Source organism: Salmo salar, chromosome 16 (genome assembly GCF_965601325.2).
Source record: "Salmo salar chromosome 16, fSalSal1, whole genome shotgun sequence".
In the NCBI taxonomy this organism is placed as follows: Eukaryota; Metazoa; Chordata; class Actinopteri; order Salmoniformes; family Salmonidae; genus Salmo; species Salmo salar.
Genome location: NC_138306.1, coordinates 27702253 through 27710000, shown reverse-complemented (window position 1 = coordinate 27710000; position 7748 = coordinate 27702253). Strand labels below are relative to the sequence as shown.

The 7748-nt window shown below is 42.2% G+C and overlaps 1 protein-coding gene across 15 annotated transcripts in view; it reads right to left on the bottom strand.

The window, feature by feature from the left end:
* frmd4a (FERM domain containing 4A) overlaps window positions 1-7748 on the bottom strand; it is a 151968-nt gene that overhangs the window by 107962 nt on the left and 36258 nt on the right. For 4 of the 15 annotated variants that reach the window (XM_082962655.1, XM_082962649.1, XM_082962656.1 and 1 more), the window contains exon 1: window positions 1-30. This exon is cut by the window's left edge and continues 470 nt beyond it. The exons of 1 other annotated variant lie outside the window; for it this stretch is intronic. The gene's annotated coding sequence lies outside the window, so the exon portion shown is untranslated. Of the gene's footprint in view, window positions 37-7748 lie in introns of those variants that run through there. 10 more of the 15 variants (XM_082962644.1, XM_082962647.1, XM_082962645.1 and 7 more) reach the window with 6 other exon arrangements.

Genomic DNA, 7748 nt, shown 5'->3' with positions numbered 1-7748 from the left:
CTCTCCCTCTTTCGCTCTAGTCAGGAACTTAACCAGGTCACTGGATGAATGCAATGCTACGGTTGTTATTAGCATATGTACCCTTGTCATGTGATCACAAAGGAGTAGTGAATGTGTGTGTGCGGGGGAAGGGGACACACACACACACACAAACACAGTACAGTGGGTCACATGGGGCACCTCAAAAGGAATATGTGATGCTTTGCCATCTGGTGAGGAGATTATCTTTAAATCCCACATCCAGCTTTCACTCCTTCTGTCTGGACTTGAGCACTGAGAGGGATACCCCAAAACACACACACACACACCAAGCCAATAACAATACAGCGGGATAGGATCCCAATGAGAGGGGAATGTCTAGGGACAGGATTGGGGACACACAGTCATCAACATGCCTATTGGCTTATTCACTGGTCCACAAAAAGGGTTCTGAAGGATTTAGGCGCAAAACCATGTGGTGAACACCAGCATAAAAACCATTTGTCCTGATGAGGAGGGAAGCCAGTGCTAAGCTGAAGCCCTGGAGTGGCGTGGTCCTTGTCTGACCATCATATCCATTTCCTGGCTTCTTGAGGGTTGGGATTGGGCTGAGTTACAGCTGGTTCAAGTGACATATTCTCATATTCTCATCATCACTCTGCAATGCTCAGCTTCACTCAATCAGCTGGTCAATACTGCATCGGCAGATGATTTTGAACTTGAGTGGATAAACACGCACACAGACATGCACGCTCACACACACACACACACACACACACATACGCACAAGTGCACACAGGAGTAGTGGAGGTGGTTTGGTGGACTACGCTTGTGTGATGAGTAACCTTGCCTGAAGACTTGTGTTAGCTCCCAGATCTCCTAGATCTAATCCTTTCTCAGTGGGCTAAGGCATTCTTCAGGCATACAGAAGACCAGGGTTCGACACCACACACACACACACACACACACACATCTAGATTAAATGAGCAGCCCCCTAAAAGTCCCACCCCCCCAAACCCCCGACCAAGCATGGTATTAGAAGTGTCTGAAACACATACACACACAGATTGTGGTTAAAGCTGGGTGCCAACAAGAGAAAGTCATCTTCACTAGTAATCCCCACTAAGCATCATTTATTCAATACCTACATCAGGAGTGTGTGTGTGTGTGTGTGTGTGTGTGTGTGTGTGTGTGTGTGTGTGTGTGTGTGTGTGTGTGTGTGTGTGTGTGTGTGTGTGTGTGTGTGTGTGTGTGTGTGTGTGTGTGTGTGTGTGTGTGTGTGTGTGTCCTACATGAGAAGGGCTATATATAACCCTAGAGTGTGCTGCCACAGAGTTCAGGCTCCCATGACTCAGAGACTCAAACTGGAGGGAAAGAAAGAGAGCAAAGATTAAAAGAACTACGCATCCCTTTTCACTGTCAGACATGTCTGAAATGAAAACAATCTCTGTGATGCCTTAGATTAATCATGTACTTTGTCGGAAGATATCCTGTTTTATCTTGTTCATCAGGAGAACAAATGACATGGTTGTCCATAATTAACTAGTAAAGACTGCAATAAGTCCATCCTCTGTGTAGAATAAATTGGGTAAAATCTTCTGATTATGTGATAAACATTTTGAAGGAATCTTTTAGTCCGAACACAGTAATGATAAAGGCCTCAAGTTCTCACTAATCAAACATGTGCACAACACCCTGACATACGGGACAAAACACACACACAATAACACACACACGAAAAGGCATGCACACACACACACACACACACACACACACACACACACACACACACACACACACACACACACACACACACACACACACACACACACGAAATGCAGAGACACACATATGAGCAATTCACAGACAGAGTCATGACTTTCATGAGGACCCTACCGTCTATCTAATACATAAAGTTACCCCCACCCTCCCTTCACACACTCCCCTGACACACACACTCTCCCCCAACAACCTAATCACCACAAAACCAGCCTAGCCAGCTCCAGACACAAAGAACTGAGTAAGTGAGGGAGAGAGAGAGAGAGAGAGAGAGAGAGAGAGAGAGAGAGAGAGAGAGAGAACAATGCTGTAACAAGCGATACATGAATTACTACTAATAAGACCAGATTTCTCCTCAGACAATGCACCTGGTGTGTGTGTTGTATGATTGGAGTGGTGATCTGAGTTGCAGAGATGGTTCCCCATGGTAAAGTCTTGACATTGTTTAGTTTTAATTTACTGAGAGCCCAGCCAGTCTCTGCCTACAGCTCTCTGATTCACCCCTATGGACCCTCGTCTGAGGTGTGTGTGTGTGTGTTTATGGATAATGCCCTCTAGCCAGACTCTATCCTCTTGCCAGACAAAGTGGAGGTTTCTGTGTTGCTGTTTATGTTTAAGGTTACAGATACTAGCCAGCACAGAGTTTCAGCACCATAAATACATACACAAACACACACACACACACACACACACACACACACACACACACACACACACACACACACACACACACACACCACACACACACACACACACACACACACACACACACACACACACACACACACACACACTGAGATGAATCTCAGACTGAAACACTATAACTCATTGATTTTCTGTTGTTATGCCTGCCTGTCATTCTATGAAATGATTCGTATTGACTGTCGTACAACTCATGGTGTTCCCTGTGTTTGCGTTCTTATCTGTTCATTCACAACCACTCTTGTCTTTTGCTTTCTGATAATGCGCTCATTTCACACTCTCTCAGGTAGGTCACAAATGCAGCTGTGTATGTGCACACGAGAAAGAGGGAGAACCCAGATCCCTCCATGAGGGCTTAAGTCATCATAATGACTTCACCACAGGGGGCTAGGAGGCCGCTGCTCTGCTCTCTCTGTCATCCTCCTGTGTGTTTGTGTGTGTGTAATTTTTTTATGTTTATTTGGTTTTTATCACAGAAAAGAGAGGAGAGAGATAGAGAGAGAGAGAGAGAGAGAGAGAGAGAGAGAGATCGGGGACACACACAACTTACCCTAGTTTGTGATAATATAGCCCACATTTTCAAGTTCAAATACATTTGAGTTCTATATGTTTCAGTCATCGTGAGGGAGGAAGGGAGAAGAGGAGAGAAGGGATGAGGAAGTGGCAGGGATGAGGAAGTGACAGGTGGGAGGGGGAGGAGAGGATAGGATAGGAGAAGGAGGTAACTCAATTAGACTACAGGAAGATTGAATGCATTTTTAATCCTGGTGCTACATCTCCTGCCTGATGTAACTGTCAACCTTTGTAGAAGACAAGATCCTGTATGGTCTCATTGTAGAGACAGAGAAGCGATCTATCCCTTCATTCTCCCTCTGTATCAAGTCACAGGTTGATATAATGTCATCACAGCATCATATGTGACCCGTTTCAGGAAACTAGACGTATGTCACGGGTCACTAATTTACAGGAGAGCGGTTTGATCAAAACTTTAAAAAAAAATAATCTAAATGCGTTTTTGGCAGAAATGCCTTCTTGAACATGTGAACTTTCATTTGCCTTAATAACAAACTTGTATGCCATCTGTAAATATGAATAAACAATTTAAATTACGAGCCTAGTTGGTTTAGCCACACAAAAAGCCAACAACCTTTCCGCTAGCCATGATTGGCTGAGATATGGAGTGGGCTGGACATGGCGAGAGATGAGTTTGGATTGGTCTGCCATATGGCACGCTTCTGTCTATTGGAGGTGGCCAGTATGTCTTGGGAATGCTGTCTAACACAGCTTTTTTTATTTCAATGTAGTAAAACTGCATAAGTGTTGCTCTCCACTTTCTGGAGGACCGAGTTTTGAAATCAGTGGAATTCGAGTATGATAGCTAAGGAGATGGAGAAAACACCTGTCTCCGGATTACATCTTCAAACTAAGGGCAACCATGATATCCGACAGGAGACGCGTTCATCCATGATGCATATGGGTAAGATAGTCTAGCTAGCTACATTTTCAGATATTACACGTTTCACATTTTTTCAATTCAAGTTAAAGTGTACTGTTAGCTAGCTAGCTAACGTTATTATTTGTATCTCAGAGCCATTTGCTTGGCTAGTTAGAGCCTAATGTTAGCTAGCTAACATTGAACGTGGTTGGTTAGCCACCTGCAGATTCATGCAGGCTAGTAATGTCATGAGTTGTGATTATGGTTCATTGTTTAGCTAGCTAGCTACATGTTTTAACAAAAGACTCCACCATTCAAGTAACCATTTCAGTTGCGTTTGTAAATTCAGTCTGGCCATCTACTCCGATTTCAGAGCACTCTCGTCTGAGTGTGCCAAAGCGCAGAATAACTGACAATTTTATGAATGCTCAACACCCGTTGAATATGGCCGGTGTCATTAAACGTCGGCAAACAAGTGCAATTAAAATGTTGCCAGCAGCACAGTTCCAGTCACCAACACTCTGGATAACATGAAAACAGCCTTACCAGCTCTGCTAGGGTGAGTAAAATGGTCAGAGTTTGGGTGGGGGCTAAAGCTTAACCTCTCTAGGGTAGGGGGCAGTATTTTCACATCCGGATAAAAAACGTACCCGATTTAATCTGGTTATTACTACTGCCCAGAAACTAGAATATGCATATAATTGTTTGATATGGATAGAAAACACCCTAAAGTTTCTAAAACTGTTTGAATGGTGTCTGTGAGTATAACAGAACTCATATGGCAGGCCAAAACCTGAGAAGATTCTGTACAGGAAGTGCCCTCTCTGACCATTTCTTGGCCTTCTTTATTCTTTTTATTGAAAACAGAGGATCTCTGCTGTAACGTGACACTTTCTAAGGCTCCCATAGGCTCTCAGAAGGCGCCAGAACATTGAATGATGACTTTGCAGCCCCTGCCTGAAAAACAGTAGCGCATTTGGATAGTGGTCGATCTGAGAACAATGAGACGGGCGCGCACGTGCACATGAAGAGTCCATTTTCTTCTTTGAGTCTTTGAACGAAAACAACAACTCCAGGTCGGAATATTATCGCTATTTTACGAGAAAAATCGCATAAAAATTGATTTTAAACAGCGTTTGACATGCTTCGAAGTACGGTAATGGAATATTTTGATTTTTTTTGTCACGATACGCGTCCGCGCGTCACCATTCGGATAGTGTCTTGAATGCAAGAACAAGACAGAGGATATTTGAACATAACTATGGATTATTTTGAACCAAAACAACATTTGTGGATGAAGTAGAAGTCCTGGGAGTGCATTCTGACGAAGAACAGCAAAGGTAATCCAATTTTTCTTATAGTAATTCTGAGTTTAGTGAACGCCAAACTTGGTGGGTGTCAAATTAGCTAGCCCGTGATGGCGAGCTATCTACTCAGAATATTGCAAAATGTGCTTTTGCCGAAAAGCTATTTTAAAATCAGACACCGCGATTGCATAAAGGAGTTCTGTATCTATAATTCTTAAAATAATTGTTATGTTTTTTGTGAACGTTTATCGTGAGTAATTTAGTAAATTCACTGGAAGTTTTCGGTATGTTTGCTAGTTCTGAACGTCACATGCTAATGTAAAAAGCTGGTTTTTGATATAAATATGAACTTGATTGAACAAAACATGCATGTATTGTATAACATAATGTCCTAGGAGTGTCATCTGATGAAGATCATCAAAGGTTAGTGCTGCATTTAGCTGTGGTTTTGGTTTTTGTGACATTATATGCTAGCTTGAAAAATGGCTGTGTGATTATTTGTGGCTATGTACTCTCCTGACATAATCTAATGTTTTGCTTTCGTTGTAAAACCTTTTTGAAATCGGACAATGTGGTTAGATTAACCTCTTACATCTAGACGTTCCGCTAGCGGAACACCTGCTCCAATATCCAATGATAGGCGTGGCGCGAATTACAAATTCCTCAATAATACAAAAACTTCCATTTTTCAAACATATGACTATTTCACAGGATTTTAAAGACAAGACTCTCCTTTATCTAACCACACTGTCCGATTTCAAAAAGGCTTTACAGCGAAAGCAAAACATTAGATTATGTCAGCAGAGTACCCAGCCAGAAATAATCAGACACCCATTTTTCAAGCTAGCATATAATGTCACAAAAACCCAGAAGACAGCTAAATGCAGCACTAACCTTTGATGATCTTCATCAGATGACACACCTAGGACATTATGTTATACAATACATGCATGTTTTGTTCAATCAAGTTCATATTTATATCAAAAACCAGCTTTTTACATTAGCATGTGACGTTCAGAACTAGCATACCCCCTGCAAACTTCCGGAGGAATTTGCTAACATTTTACTAAATTACTCACGATAAACGTTCACAAAAAGCATAACAATTATTTTAAGAATTATAGATACAGAACTCCTCTATGCACTCGATATGTTCGATTTTAAAATAGCTTTTTGGTGAAAGCACATTTTGCAATATTCTAAGCACATAGCCCAGGCATCACGGGCTAGCTATTTAGACACCCGGCAGGTTTAGCCTTCACCAAAATCAGATTTACTATTATAAAAGTTTGATTACCTTTTGTTGTCTTCGTCAGAATGCACTCCCAGGACTGCTACTTCAATAACAAATGTTGGTTTGGTCCAAAATAATCCATCGTTATATCCAAATTGCGGCGTTTTGTTCGTGCGTGTCTGGAACACTATCTGAAAGGGTAAATAAGGGTCGCGCGCATGGCGCAATTCGTGACAAAAAAAATCTAAATATTACATTACCGTACTTCGAAGCATGTCAACCGCTGTTTAAAATCCATTTTTATGCCATTTTTCTCGTAAAAAAGCGATAATATTCCGGCCGGGAATGTCCATTTAGCTAAACAGAGGAAAGTAAACAAAGCTTTCGGTCGACGCGGGCACGAGCCTGAGTCTCACAGTACTGTAACCAGCCACTACCCAAACGCACTACTTTTTTTCAACCAGAGCCTGCAAAGCCACGATTCAGCTTTTTACCGCCTTCTGAGACCCTATGGCAGCCGTAGGAAGTGTCACGGGACAGCTAAGATCCTCACTCTTCAATAAACAGAGACAAGAAGAACGACACCTTGTCAGACAGGCCACTTCCTGAATGAAACCTTCTCAGATTTTGGCCTGCCATATGAGTTCTGTTATACTCACAGACACCATTCAAACAGTTTTAGAAACTTTAGGGTGTTTTCTATCCATATGTAATAAGTATATGCATATTCTAGTTACTGGGCAGGAGTGGTAACCAGATTAAATCGGGTACGTTTTTTATCCAGCCGTGAAAATACTGCCCCCTAGCCATAACAGGTTAACGAGAGTCTTGTCTTTAAAATGGTGTAAAATAGTCATATGTTTGAGAAATTGAAGTAATAGCATTTCTAAGGTATTTGAATATTGCACCACTCGATTCCACTGGCTGTTGACTAGGTGGGACGATTTCGTCCCACATACCCTAGAGAGGAACAATGCTGAATGGGTGCAGGAGGGCCTGGTGCACTTCACAAAATAGATGGCATCATGAGGAAAGAAAATTACGTGGATATATTGAAGCAACATCTCAAGACATCAGTCAGGAAGTTAAAGCTTGGTCGCAAATGGGTCTTCCAAATGGACAATGACCCCAAGCATACTTCCAAAGTTGTGGCAAAATGGCTTAAGGACAACAAAGTCAAGGTATTGGAGTGGCCATCACAAAACCCTGACCTTAATCCTATAGAGAATTTGTGGGCAGAACTGAAAAAGTGTGTGCGAGCAAGGAGGCTTGCCAAAATGCAACCAACTTATTGTGGGAGGCTTGTAGAAGG